Below are 15,619 nucleotides of genomic sequence, written 5' to 3'. Positions count from 1 at the left end.
TAGGAGTTTGGGCTGTGCTTTGCTAGGTGCTCTGCTTCAGGATCTAACAAAGTTGTATGGCCTATGGTCTGATGCTTGAGGAGGATCCACTTCCAAACTTGTGTGGTTGTTGGTAGAATTCAGTTTCTTGCAGGGCCTTGAAAGCCCAATTTCTTGCCAGTTGTTGCCAGTTGTTGGCCAAAGGCTGAAATGTAGATCATGACATGACATTATAACTTGCTTCTTTAAAGCCAGCAAGGTGGGGGTGGGGGTGGGGGCGCCTGGGTGGCTCAGCCATTTGAGCATCCCACTTCAGTTCAGGTCTCTCAGTTCAGGTCATGATCTCGCAGTTCGTGGGTTTGAGCCCTGTGTCAGGCTCTGTGCTGATAGCTAGCTCAGAGCCTGGAGCCTGTCTTCAGATTTTGTGTCTCCTTTTCTCTCTGACCTTGCCCTGGTCACGCTATCTCTCTTTTTCTTAAAAAAATTAAAACATTAAAAAAATTAAAGCCAGCAATGGGGAGAAATTGAGCAAGGCCAATTTACAATTTTTTCAGCTTTATTAAAGTATAGTTAACAAATAAAATTTGTATATATTTAAGGTGAATGACTTGATACTTTGATATGCATATATATTTTGAAATGATTGCCCCAATCAAACCTGTGAACATTTCCATCGTCTCACATAATTACCATTTTCTTTCTTCTTCTCCTCCTCCTCTTGTTCTTCTCCCTCTCCTTCTCCTTTTATGGTGACAGTCCTTAAAGTCTCCCTTCTAAGCATATTCAATTATACAGCTTTTTTTTTTTTCCTGGCTGAAACCATGGAAGATGCAGAAAAGAAGAAAAAGAAGGTTCCTGCTGTGCCAGAAACCCTTAAGAAAAAGAAGGAATTTCACAGAGTTGAGATCAAGCATCTGAGAGAGAAGTTTGCCCAAAGATGCTTTGGAAGGCAAGGAAGAAGCTTATCTATGAAAAAGCTAGACATTACCACAAGGAACATAGGCAGTTGTTCAGAAATGAGATCTGAATGGCTAGGATGGCAAGAAAAGCTCGGAACTTCTACGTACCTGAGGAACCCAAATAGGCACTTGTCCTCTGGATCAGAAGGATCAGTGGTGTCACCCCAAAGTTTGAGATCTATTGCACATTCTTCATCTTCACCAAATCTTCAATAGCACCTTTGCCGTTGTGACTCAACAAGGCTTCAGCTAACATGCAAAAGATTGTGGAACCATATTTAGCAAGGGGGTACCTAAACTGAGGTCTGTAAATGAATTGATCCACAAGACTGGTTATGGCAGTCTACAGGAAGGGGATTGCTCTGACAGATAACACACCCCTCAGTCTCTTAATAAATGTGTCTTCATCTGCATGGAGGATCTGATTCACAAGATCTACACTGTTGGAAAACGTTTCACAGAAGGAAAAAACTTCTTATGACCATTCAAATGATCTTCTCCATGAATAAAAATGAAGAAAAAGACCTTTTGTAGAAGGTGGAGATGCTGGCAACAGGGAAGACCAGATCACTAGACTTATTAGAAGAATGAACCAAAGTATCTGCCATGATTATTTTTGCAATCTGCTCAGTTAATGAATGACCACTTTCAAACTGAAAAATAAGTCAAGTATACAATATGATTTTGTTAATTATAATCACCATACTGTACATTAGATCTCCAGCATCTCATTATGTAACCAACATCTCTGTTTCTCCCTGAACACAGGCAGCCCATAGAACACAGCCCATAGTCACCACCAAATGCAACTCCCTGCATCTATAAACTTGACTATTTTAGGTTCTTTATATAAGTGAGATTATGCAGTATTTACCTTTCTGTGTCTGGCTTATTTCACATAGCATGATGTCCTCCAGGTTCTTCCATGCTATCACAAATGGCAGGATTCTCTTCTTTTTAAAGGCTGAATTATATGTATGTATACTTCACATTTTCTTTACCTATTCATGTCTTAAAAGACATTTAGGTTGTTTCCATATTTTGACTATTGTGATTAATGCTGATGTGCACAAAAGAGTGCAGATATCTCTTTAGGATACTGATTTCATTTCCTTGGATATGTACTCAGGGGCAAGATTGCTGGATCATATGGTAGTTCTACTTTTAATTTCTTGAGGAACCTTCATAAGGCTTTGGATGTGGCCATGCCAATATGGAACAGTAGAGTTCACATTTCTCCATGAGCTTTCCAACACCTGTTCTTTTGTAATTTTGATAATATTCATTCTAACCTGTATGAAGTTTTAATAAAAGTAATGGAAAATATTCTGCATTTCCCACTATAATATGGAGTAAATTTAATAGTTCTAAAAATTTTAAGCATGTGCAAGGTTACCTAAATTTGTATTCTATATTCAAACAGCTCAGTAGCTTTTATATGATTGATGAGTTACTACATATTTCTTCACCATATTTTTTAAGGAAAAGGGTTGGCTTATGTTTGTTATTTTCAAATTAAAAGATTTACTAATGCCAAGCCCTGTGATCTAGTTGTTATTTCATGGATAAGGTAAAAACATTTCTTGCAGAATTTAAAAATCATATAATACAGGAATTTAGGAATTGTTTTCCCAATACCCCTGTGATCAAGGCAGTTGAACAGTAAGTTACCGTTAAAGTGAGAAGATGGAGAATTTAGTTGTTAACAATTGACATGATCACAAAGGAGTTAAAGAGGGTGATCCCTTAAATTTTTTTGAGACTGGCAGAGAACTATAAGATCATTTAGTCCAATGACATCATTTTACATGTGTAAAGACTGGCATATATACTAACAAGTCATAAATATAGTTGGCATGTAAAGCTAGACATTCAATCCTAGTACATGGATTCTCTACTCTGTCCATTTTGGTATGCTGTTTTAAGGATTTTCTAGCCAGAAGTGAGGGATTTTACTTGACTTATGATTTAAAAATTGGGTATGGGAAAGACTTCTTTATCATAAATGAAGTTCATTTATTTCCTCCATGGAGACTCTAAGCTTCTTATTTTCAGAACAAAAGAAATCTTTTCCAAGGCAAAATAACAGTTTTGGAGTAGAGATCCAATTGCCTTAAAGAAGGCATGATCTAAAATGGACTAGAAGCAAAAGACATGTAAATTTGTACATTTTCTGGAAAGAAATTTGGCCAGAAAAATCCCAAACATTCTGACCTGCTGTATCTACAAGGAAAAAAAATGTACCAACAAAGATTCATATACATAAATGTTTACAACATTATTTATAAAACAAAAATTAAAAATTATCTACTTGCTTAATTAAAATAAGAGAGCCATTGATATTCTGAATCTTTATTTGGAATTAAGTCGATTCTGACATAATGGAAGTGGAATCGTAACTTATCAGGTAGAACCATGTTAGCTGAAGTCAAGGCTAGCCCACTCGTACTGGTTTTTTTTTTTTGGAATTTGCATAACTGCCACACATTATAAAAATGAATTCTTAAGCTTCCAAAAAATTATTGGCTCAAATGAAGGCAGTTTCTATTTGGCTAAACACTTCAAGAAGATCGTTATTTACATTTTGAAACTTCCATCATTTGTTTTTCCTCGAGTTAAAAGGAAGTTAAACTGAAAACTCAATGAAAAATGTCCTATATTAAAATAAAACAAAGTGGTTTTTAAAAATTTTTCCTTTTTCTCTGTTGTTTTTATGGAACTAGATGCTTGGAGACAAAGCTAACATAACAAGAAATTTTAAAAACATGGTTCAAAGAGCCTCACTGTCTTATTGATACACTGATATATTATTATTAAACCTATTTTAATTCAGTCTTCAAATTTCCATAGTTCTTTCAGAAACACCGGGAGACACTCTAAGAATAATACATTTTGTCCATCATTTACTTTCATCTGTCATTTAAATACTGATTTTTTTCCCCCTAGGAAAAAAAATAAAAGTTTTAGCACTGCTTTCAACATGCTGTCAAGGATGTCTTTATTGTCATCCCAGGAGATGTGTGCAATTTCCTCTCCCTGAAGGGATGGTATGCCGACCTTCCTTCTTCAGGCAGAATAAAGCAGGTTACCGTGGCACTACCCACCTCCCGCATATAACTTCACTATCAGCAGAGAGACGAAAGAAACTTTAACAATTAAAACCTCTTCGACTTCATTTTCTCAGTGCTCCTTTCAGATGGAATTGGAAAGTAACTGAAGTTGAACATTAATTAAGGTTTAAAGATTTGCAAACTCCCTCTCAAAGGCGACCCATTCATAAGTGGTCCTGCTTACTGATGAAAGAGAGAGAGGAGAAGCCAGGAAGCATCTTCGGAAACCTCAGAGGCAGCAGGTGTTCAACAGACGTGTCCAGGAGAAATGGTGGCCCCAATACAATGTACATGGGAGAAACCTAGCATGTCTGACTCCGCATCGCTTCTACCTGCCTTGCTGCTTTGACCTAGGGTTCAGAAACATCTGCTTAGCCTACACACACACATGCTAATTATCAAAAGAATTTGCAAAGGAATTTACAGCTGAGATTTTCAAAAAACTGCTCTTTTATCCCAAACCTACGTCACTCAAGCAGATAAGGGAATATGTACAGAAATGACTACGCTACGTTTAAAGTCTGCGAGAATGACATGACCAGATTCCTGTACCAAAATCAACTGACCAAGGACAAAAGAAGTCACTCAACCTTCCTCAGATGTCAGTCATCTTTTCATTCCAACATAAAATAAGCTCAAATCTCATGCGAGGGGAGATGGTTCTTTGGGACAGTATCTGCCATGTCCTCCATTTGCTGGTTTTCCAAAGTAAGTCACTTTCCTTGCCCCAAATCTCGCTTTTCAACTTTCTGGTCTGTTGTGTAGCAAGCAGAATGCATGTGGACTCATTTACAACACCTCTTTGTTTATTCTTCTTTCAATAAAAAATATATATATAAATTATGGAATGCTATGATGACATAGTTTCTAAGAGAGTTTTTTTGCTTTTGCTAAAATGGTTAAGAGTTTGTTCAATTTACTTTTTAGAAAGTTAAGAATTATATCATACTCTCCAAACTAGGGGTAAAGATTAAGGAATATATAATGAATTATTTCCTCAGATTAGGTTAATGAATATAATAAAAAATGACCCTTGTGACATTAATAGGATCAATGCCTGGAGGCTGTGAAGCAGTTTGACCAATCTTATGGACAAGTTAACAAGTGTCAATTTTATTCTTTAAAATTTAGTAAAAATCTCAATTTAGTAATAAATAAGTTTAGTTAATTTTAAGTTAATATTTCAAGTAATTGCTCTTGCAGATAAGGATAGAATATTTATTGGTATGAAATTATCCACAAGACCTATTTGTTAAGTCCCCATGTCTATCATTCATCCATCCATAAGATTTTTTTATCTTATTTATTCTGCAAAATTTATTGTCAAGTGCCATGCACTACCTTAGGTACTGAAGATATAGAACTAAAAATGATGCATTCCCTAATTAGCAAAACAGATTTGCAAGGTAATAAATACAATATTATATTTTAAATAATATTTCAAAAGTATATGCATCTTTAGATTTTTAAGGTATAAACAAGAATGGTAAATTGTGTGACAGAAAGGGAAAATTAGAAAAGATTTTATGGAAGACATTTGAGCAGGAAATCATGGCAAAATTATACTAAAATGATATAAATTACTCTGACCTTGAATCCTAACCCTCCAAAATTGGGTTACCATTTTCTATTAAAGAATTGGAACTTAAAGAGATCAATTAACTGTCTAAAGTGGCCTAGTGACTAGAAGTCATTTTGGATTCTTAATTTAAGCCATTGTCTCACTAAAACCTGTGTTTTCTTTTTCGGCTCATTCCCATACTTCCTTGTCTGAGACCCACTGTAAAGATTTCTCTCCTTCTTCTGCTTATTTTCAAGATCTTTGCACTAAATACATTTCTTCTTCTTCTTTTTTTTTTTTTTGGACCCTGAATGTATTTAGATTCAAGGAACTATAGAATCATAGAAATGGAAGAGATATTTGAAGGCATCTAATTCAACACAGTTCTTTCACAGCAGGGAAAAAGAAAAAAGATCCCAGTGAAGTTAAGTGACTTGAGCAAGGTCAGCAAGCTAGTTAGTTACAGAATAGCTCCAGAACCATCTAGTTCAGGCACATTCTCTGATGCCTAAACTATCCCTTTCCTGGGTGATCATAATATCCAGAAGATATAGTTTGTTTTAGGAAAATAACTGGCTTTCTTTTTGTTTTATCCTCAAAAAATGCACTAAATATTGGGGATTGGAAGTCAGGAGCCACGAAATGAAAGGTAACAAATACAAAAATAACTCTGTTCAGTGTAAGAAATGCACAGGAATTGGGGTGTAAAAGGAAAGAGGAGAATCAGGAAAGCGGAGCATCCAGTCTGGAGGCCCAAATCATTGAGATCAGGGAGCATAATTTTTAGATGCCTACATGGTATGTTAATTGTGTGGCTGCAAGTTGAATCTTCTTGAAAGAGGACTTCAAATACCTCCAGTTTGACTTCAGTCTGTACTTTCTAATTGATCTAAGTTCTTCTTTCTATCTTATCTCTTAACTCAAAAGGACCAAGCATCCCATGATGGAATGGAAACTACTCCCTCAAGTGACAGGGACTGCCCTGGTGCCAGCAAGACCCCATGTGATGGACGCCAAGGGATGTACCTGACCTTTACTGCTCTTCTGCATTTACACACTGATCTTTGTTCCACACTTTTCTTAGATAAACCTGGAAGTTTTTTCAGTACTTTGGAGACCATCTTTAAGACCTTAGTCTGCTCTCATTCTGATATTGGCCTTACTGAGATAAATTCCTTTCCTGTTTCCCCATCTCTCCTCTCTCTATCTGTGGATTTTGCTTGCAATGAGTGGCTAAACTTGGTCTGGCTGGGGACCCTGAAGTCAGGTGTACATGCACCCCTGCTCCCCATTTACACTCTCTGTCTTCAACTTTCAGGGGAAACTATCATAAGAGAAAAGTTGTTCTTTGATGTAAGTCTTTCCAGAACACAAAGTATGGGGAAGATTTCTTAACCTTTACTGATTTCCAGGAACACAGGGACCAGGTAAAATTCCACACTGTGAACTTGGAGCAGAAAGAAGGAATTATCTGGGAAAGCTGAGATGGGAGTCAGACAAGGGTCTCATAGAAATTGGGATTCAAAGTCACCAAAACGGTATCTGAAGTCTTCAGAAATGCAAAGAACTCTTGTGCACACTCCATAGATCAAGTCCTGGTGGCTGGTCCTCCTCATTTCCAGTAGCAGGATACTTGTCTGCTCCTTGAAGTCAGATCATTTGACTGTCCTTTCTGCATGTATCCCTAGCAGCTGGCATCAAGTAAGTGGCAGAACTCACTTCCGTTTCTCGTGTTTGTTTCCCTTAATTCACATTATTTTTGTAGAGAGAGCACAAGGGTTTTTTTGTGATCAACACAAAGAGCACATCGGGCTGTGGGTCTGTGGATGCATTATAATGCAGCCACAGTGTAAAATGCAGCTGTAGGAAGGAAGGAGTTCCCCAGGGCCGCAGAGTCCTGTGCCCTGTGCGAGGCAGTGTGGCCGGGGAAGGGCCTGGGGCAGTGTTGCCTTCACTCCAGGAGCTACCTCAAGGGCCTCAGGGAGCTCAGTAGGAGTCATCTGTGGTAGAGAAGATAGGAAATTCCAAGCTCCCAGTGGAAATAGAACATGAATATACAGATTAAAAAAATCCTATGAGATTAAAGATGAAATTGTAGGACAGAAGTGTGGCTAGGCATGGCTTATGTTTTCTAAGCTTATTTTCTAATAAGACTGCAGATGGATGACTCACAGATACTGTTGCTGGGATTTTTGTCACATAAAGTGTTTTCTTCCAAAACACTGAGGAATAGGCTTTCTTCTGAAATGTTACCAATCATTAATGTACAACAACCTATCTGGTCAACATTGGAGGAATTTCCACCTTGTACTGAGTCCATCAGATCAGCTACACAAGGAGTGCCTGCAAGTGGATATAGCCTGGCTACCTGGTCTTTTTAAACACCCATTTACACGTGTGGGAGCCCAGGGCAGGCCAACCTCAAATGTACCACAATGGCACACTGGTCATTTTGAATTGAAGCTACTTGAGAAAGAACCGGTTTCCTCCTGAAAGCAGGAAACAAATCTCCCATATGAAAGTACCCTCCCGATACTAAGAAGTAAAGAGACATCTTTATCATCGGAGATGGGGACTTTACCGTTGAGAAAACTATAGAAAAAAACCTTGTTACTTTTTTACTAATCTACTACCCCAGCCCAAATTCAGCGTCGAATTCCTTACTAATTAATGCTTGCAAACACTTATTTTCCTTAACCTGGGAATTCCTTACAGATCTTTTGTGTCTTTGTCTAAAATGTATCAAGACTGCTTTCCTTCATCATTTCTTTGGGTCTCGATTTCATTATTGGGTCTCCATGCACACATAAGAAAACTTTGGATTTTTTTCCTCCTCATGTCAATGGAGTCCTGGTCCTGCTGGAAGACGCTGAGGGTACACACTTGGTGGATATTTGTTGGAAAGAGATGAAGAAGAAAGCTTCACAGCATTAGTACCCATAAATCAAAGTGGCTATGCCCTTATATGAGATGATAGTATGAATTAGGGTATTCTTTGCACAATAGCTCTAGCTGATTTCACTCGTCTGAACTCAGACCTCCTGTACCATGATCTATGTCAAGGAACAGTTGGAGATTCCCAGAGGCTCATGTTTTCTTTCATACCCACTAGAATTTGAGAGGTGTAGAGGAAGAGGGACGAAGCTCAAAGGGATATTCCAGTTGAAAGGAAAACTCATGAATACCTGATAAAGTAGAAAGAGCCATATGAGCTATAAGAAAATAAAAACAAGGGAGGAATTTATACTCTTATTGATCTTTGATATTACTATATTTCCATGAAGCTGAATTTTTTTTCTAGTTAAATGTTCGCTGTTTATTACTGTTCCATTCTATTGGGTTAAGAAATAGCCTATGTGTGATTTTTGTTTGCTTTGGTTTGGTTTGGTTTTTGATATGCTACCTTGCTGATTTTTGTTCCAAGGCACTTGAAAAGAATGTTCTGTCATCAGTGGGGAAATGTTGGAAATGTTCTATATGTTTCCATTGGTCATTTTGTTCATGGTAGTATTCAGAACTTCTATAACTTTACTAATTTCTTCCAGCTTATCTTAATAGCTATTGGGTGAACTGTATTGAAGGCCTCTGTTATGCCGATAGATTTGTGTATTTCTCTGTTTAGTTACTTCTGTCATTTAGGGCTTGTTTTATATCATTTGAAGTTGTGATTTTTAGTATATAGATTTCAAAATTTTTCATCTCTTCCAATTGGATTGACTCATTTGAAATATACTTATCTTTTGTAATGCTTCTAATCTGAAAGCCTCCTTTGTCTGGTATTAGTAAAGCAATTGTAGTTTCTCTTCATAGTGTTTACGGGATCTACCCTTCCCCACGCTTTTACATTCAACCATTTTAAGTTATATCTCTTGTGGTAGCATACATCTTATTGTGTCCAGTCTGACAGTCTACAGTCTAGTCTCCCTTTAGATTAAGTTTTTTATTATTCCTTTTTTTTCTCTCAGAAAATGGGTTATAAATTATTTCACCATCCTATATTTGGCTACCCTAGAGAAAGAGAAAGAGACAGAGTGCAAGTGAATGAGGGAGAGAGAGAGAGGGAGACAGACTCTGAAGCAGGCTCCAGACTCTGACCTGTCAGCACAGAGCCAGATGTGGGGCTCAAACTCACGAACTGTGAGATGGTGACCTGAGCCGACATCAGATGCTTAACCAACTGAGCCAACTGATGCAGGCGACCCTGCATCATTGACTTCTTGATGCTGCTAGATAATTAGATTTTTTAAATCTATTTATCCTCTTCCCTTGTTTCATCATTGTTGTCATGAATTTGCTTCTACATTTATTTCAAACTTGACAAGGCATTGTGTACAGATCCAACTCATTTATGTTAGCACACATATTCTATCATTTTTAGGATTCTTCTTTTATATCTGCAGTTCCATTTTTCCATGCAGAATCATTTTCCTTCAGCCTGAGGAAATCTCTTTAATATGTAGTCAGATCTGCTGCTGCTGAGCACTCCAAGCCTTTGTTCATTTGAAAATGTCTCTATTGAAACTTCATTGTGCTAGGATAGTTTCCATGGCATGTAGAATTCTAGTTTGGCAAACTTTTCCTATAGCACTTAGAAAATATGATTTCATTGTTTTTTAGATTTCATTATTTCTATTGAGAAGTCAGCTGTCAGTTTTATTGTCACTTTTTCTGATGATAATGTGCTTTTTCCTCTGGCTGCTTTTAAGAATTTATCTTTGTCATTGGTTTTCAATGGTTTTACTATAGTATTTATGTATGTGGTTTTCCTTTTATTTGTACCACTTGGGTTACCTGAACTACTTTAATCCGTGTGATATCTTTTATTAGTTTTGAACAGTTCTCAGCAATTGTCTCTTTAAATTGTTTCTTTTTTTGATCAATCTTTGTATTTTTTTATTAAACTATTTTGTTTTTACTAATCTTACTAATCCTTGTCTCTTCTGTGTCTAGCTGATAATTATTCATAGATTTCACCTCTTTTGTCTTTTTTAATATTTTAACTATATCAGCTAGAGTTATGTTAAAGTCTTTGCTAGCTTTAATATCAGTTTCATTTGTAGTAATATATCTACAGTTTGTTTTATTCTTTCACTATCAGTCTTTTTTTGTCTTTTCCTGTATTTAGAATTTTTTTATCCTATAATTTTAAAATATAGAACACTACAAAGGAGCTGTTTGATTTAATCTTCTGTTAGAGTGGAGGTTCCCATTCATGTGTTGGAAAGATAGGGTGAAGGGCTAATTATCTTACTCTTATCAAGAATGGAGCTGTGTCAAGGCTGCTTGGCAGTTTTAAGGATACTCAGGCTACCTCAATTTTGTCTCAGAGTGTGGTTTTCCCAAACTCTGCTTGTAAGCATAATGTGTATTGTCTCCTCAGCCATGAGAGATTATGGGGGATTCACCTCTGCCCTTCTAAGGTACCCAGTCTAACTCTCCAGAATCTTACCTTTTGAAGATAGAATTTGTCAAAGGTCTTGAAATGGAGACTAGCTGTACACTTGAGGCAGGTCCGGCATCTCTGGCTGGACTGTTTCCCAAGCACTAACCGGCTGCAAGAAATTTCGATCTTTCTTTGAGAAGCTTTTACCGTAAATCTCTTGCATCCCACACATAGCCATAGAACTCAGGAAAAATATGCCATTAGTAAAACCAGTCTTGTATTTGAGGTCCCTCAAGTTTCCAATTTGTTGCTTCAGATTTACACAACTGCATTGCTGGTATCCCTTTCACCCAGGAGCTGCCAAGTCTTGCTATAAAAATATTTCAGGATTTGCTAATGCCTTCATTAAATAGAAATGGCTAGCAACCATCAGCTTCACCTTGGACAGATTCTTGCTTTTCTGGAATTGTGGTTCATCTAGTCTCATTTCTTCCATTGTTTTCTAATGCCTTTAAAATACACTTATTGCAATTTTCTAGCTTTTTCTAGTTGTTGAATTGGAGGGTGGCTATTCACCACCTCCATTTATTTAGTAGCTGACACCTTGTAAGTATTAAAATGATTTTTGTTCTCTTTTGAAATCTTCTATCACTTACACTCTTTGATTAATTCATCATACTCTTATATTGTTTTATTGCGTAATGTATGCTAGTCTTCCTTGGAAATTACAAATGTTGAGGGAAGAAATGTTGTTTTATATCTTCTGTGGACCTATCGTAATACTGAACATAGCATAATTAAAAGCCAATTAGAAACATCTGATAGTTGAAAAAGCTAGTCTGTGGGACACGATAAATATTCATCACAATCACAATTCTGCTAGCTTTATCCTTGTAAATCCTCGTCTAATCCATATATCCAGCTATCTATTCATATGTATACCCTCTCTCTCTCTGACCCCCTGCAAGCTGTCTTCGTAAAACTCTTCTCAGGGACTGATAGAGTAAGCATATATGAAACAAATCTACAGCTTTTGTAAATCTGCTTACAAAACAGTGGCTCTTTGCATTGTTTCTTATTCCTTAAGTGTGAAATCCATCCAGGAATTTAGGGCAATGAAGGTTTACTTCTCATGATCAACTTGCATGCTTCTTTCAATTAAGCAATAAGAATTCTCTAATCCATGTGGTTTCTTCTTTGCCCTGACTGTTATGAAGATAAAGGCTATTTTGTTATTGTTGTTGTACGGCGATTAGAGCTGTGTGAATACGTGTGTGTAATCTATTTTTATTCTTACTCCTTACCCCTTGTTTCTTTATGCAGTATGTGTTAACTGTACTTGTATAATCGTAATTGTATATTTTGGCATATCACAAGCCATACCAAATTTTGAAAATGGGTAAGAGTCTATAAATTTATATAAAGCCAACACTATGTACTGGAGAGCCAGAAGCTCATCAACTTTGACAGGAGTTAGGCTTTTTTATTGTCAGGAGAACAAGGTTATCATCATTTACTTAATATTTGCCAAATGTTGAATCATTACCACAACCTCAAATGATTATCATTCATCTTTCCTGATTTGCATTTTTTTATTTATAAAAAGGTTTAAATATCTTTTCATGATACAGACTCAGGGTTTGTGTGTTGAAAACTTACACAAAAAGATAAAATTTACAAAACTTTCTAAAGTTTTCTAATATAAACTTTGGGAATCTGGAAGTACCTGAAAAATCAAGTTACTTTTTAAAGTTTTACTACAACAATAAGAGACAAAGATAAAGCTCTTCCCAGTGGATTTTATGAGAGGAAGTCCACTTTGGGTGACGTAACAGGCTCTGATATCAAAGCTTTATGGGCCTGTGGAATTAGTAGGTTGGGAAAAATTGATAACTCTTTAATAACTCTAACATTTTCTTGTCAATAACCTTGTTAGTATTTGTGCCCAAATGTTATACCCCTGGCAATTTCAGTTTCCAGATGTCAAATAAGCTCTGCCCATAAGAAAGCAGATTGTTAATTCCATTCACGCATATTCACCCAGTAGAAGACAGTGTTGTGTGGAGGATCCTTTTCAAATAAAAAGAACAATTTGTGTAATTATTTGGGGCTTTCTAGTAATGATTATAGTCCTGAATGAAACTTAAGTTCATGCAACCACAATTTGTAAACTTGTGCTGGTCAATTGTAGATTTGGTATATAAGGCAAAATGAATGCTCACTGAGGGCCAGTGTTGGAGCAAGTTGAATAGTCAGTCTTCAGTGTAAGTAATTAATTGCCTATATATGTTCGTAGTGGCTTCTCCAACGTTCTACCAAGACCACATTTGTTTATTAAAAAAGTTATCACAAGGGATTTTTATAAACAAAAGACTTTATTTCAAATATATTGTACAGTTGTGTGTAATTAGGATTGCTTTATAGACTCTAAAATGTAATACTAAATTGAACAGGCGATGTACAAAATGGCGGTGTTTACTTAGGCCTACTGACTTCCTACAGTTGTTCTGATAATTTTTTTCTTTTTAAATTGAATCAGTAGAGACATCAATGATAAAACAACTTCCATCCTCTTGGTTTTATTGTGAATAGCAACACAATACCATTCCATTCCGTATTCACCTGCATATTTAGACAATGGCAGTGATGGGGGAGTAAAATTTCATGAATCTGAACCTGAATAATTGGAAAATGATGATGATTATAATCAGAGTTGAACTGGTTCACTCATGGTGGTAAAAATAGTTTGCTAAACAAATTGGTAGAACAAACAAAATTGCAGGACAGATGTTTAGCTTGTTTAAGAAAACTAATTTTAAGAACTTTTGGCAATACTATCCCATACGCTTTACATACTAATTACAATGGTTACTTATAAAACAGGTCTTCTCAGCTAGTTCTTAGGTTGCTTTAGCAGCTCAAGAAAAATAAATCTTTTTTTTTTTTTTCATAAATATCCTTTAACTCAGACATGGGACTAATTCATGCTTCCTTTCACCTCCATTGCTATGACTGAGGTTTCAGTGATGATGTTAAGTCATAAATAGGCATGACTTCTGAACTTTAAAATTTGGTAATAATGACAGCATCCTTTCTTAAAAACATATATATGAACATCCTCAAACACCAAAGATTGAAATTGATATAAATGAAAAAAAAAAAGGAAGGAGTTTCTTTTCACTATTGCCAGTATTTTTTTTTGTTGTTGTTGTTGTTGTTGTTGAAGGCATTGGCAGTAAGGAAACAATCCATTATTGCATGCCAGTCCTAAAATATTCTAGAAGGAACTAAAATACATGAAGGTCAAAAAGAGAATGCTTCTAAACTGAAGTATCACAGGACAAAACAAAGTGGACGTTATTTGGTAGGAGAGAGAAGGTGGTGGTCGGAACTTAACACATTGCGTGAGCAGGTTTCATAACCACACAAGACATTCCCTGTCCACATGTAGTTAGCATATCCCGATAATGCTGTTTTTTGATAGAATAGGATAAGACTGTGACCAATGTAACCATAGGTGGTCTACTGTAATAAACATTGTGTGGGATGTTTATTTCTTCACTTCTACAACAGACTTTTTCCTTTCAAAAGAATCTCAGTTCACTTTGCCAACAAGTGGGCGTAGCTTTGTGTGTTTCCGTCATATCTTCAGGGTTGTTGCACTTGCCGGAATCTCTGAAGCCTCCTGCTTTGCCCATGAACAACGCCAGAGCAGAGAAACAAGGATAACAGACAAGCAGGGTACTGGTGGAACAAAAACAATCTACCAAGTGACAGATTGAGAGCCTTTTCCAGTCTCAAACTCTTCTTGCCTCTTTCTGACCCTAAGTTTCAAGGTTTTCACAGAGGCTTAAGGTTAAGGTATGGTAGGTCACAGGATCTGCAAAATTTGACAGGCAAAGAAAGTCAATAGGAGAGGAAAACAGCCCCACCTCCTGGTTGTTTTGAAATACCAGTGCGTGCAGCATGATTATTTGGAGCTGTTAAATGGCAACAGATTTATCTCTATCCCTAGAGATTCTGATTGACTACATGTGGAGTTGGGCCCAGGAATCTACATTTTTAACAGTTAATTCTGAAGCAGGTGGTCCATGGACCAGACTTTGTAAAATGGCTCTGTTAAGGGACACAACGGGCAAAGTGTTAGGAGACTGTATCTTCTTTATATACTTACTTTATATTCATTTGGACCACATGCTATCTGACCTAGTGTCTTGATACTTATTTAAAAACCAAGCAAGCAACCAACCAACTAAGGAAACGAACAAAAGCCCCTGCCGGAACCTATTATACTTAAAACTATCAAGATAGGAGAACATCATATGGTGGGAAAGACAAGACAAGCAAAAATGGCGACTTCTCTTTTTTAACATTTGCTTTAAAAGTTGAAGGTAGAATCAAGAGGCTAATGTAAGAGTGTTGAACGATTTAGAAACGCCCATTATCCTGAATTAGATGCCAGCAAGGAGAAAATTATTTCTAGTTCTTAGTTATTCCATAACCTGAAATGTATATGTTTTCTATACACACACGATAAAATAGAATTCTAAAGCGTAGAAACGCTGCCCTAATTAGAGTGTCAAGCTTAGGAGAAGAACATTAAAAATGCTTCAGGCTGTAGGGTTTT

General features: G+C 36.5%; 1 pseudogene; it reads left to right on the top strand.

Moving 5' to 3' along the window:
* The first annotated feature begins 800 nt into the window (after window positions 1–800).
* LOC115305260 lies at window positions 801–1,573 on the top strand (annotated as a pseudogene).
* Window positions 1,574–15,619: the final 14,046 nt, after the last annotated feature.

This window comes from Suricata suricatta, chromosome 10, assembly GCF_006229205.1.
Source record: "Suricata suricatta isolate VVHF042 chromosome 10, meerkat_22Aug2017_6uvM2_HiC, whole genome shotgun sequence".
NCBI lineage: Eukaryota > Metazoa > Chordata > Mammalia > Carnivora > Herpestidae > Suricata > Suricata suricatta.
This window is presented reverse-complemented; position numbering and strand designations above follow the sequence as displayed.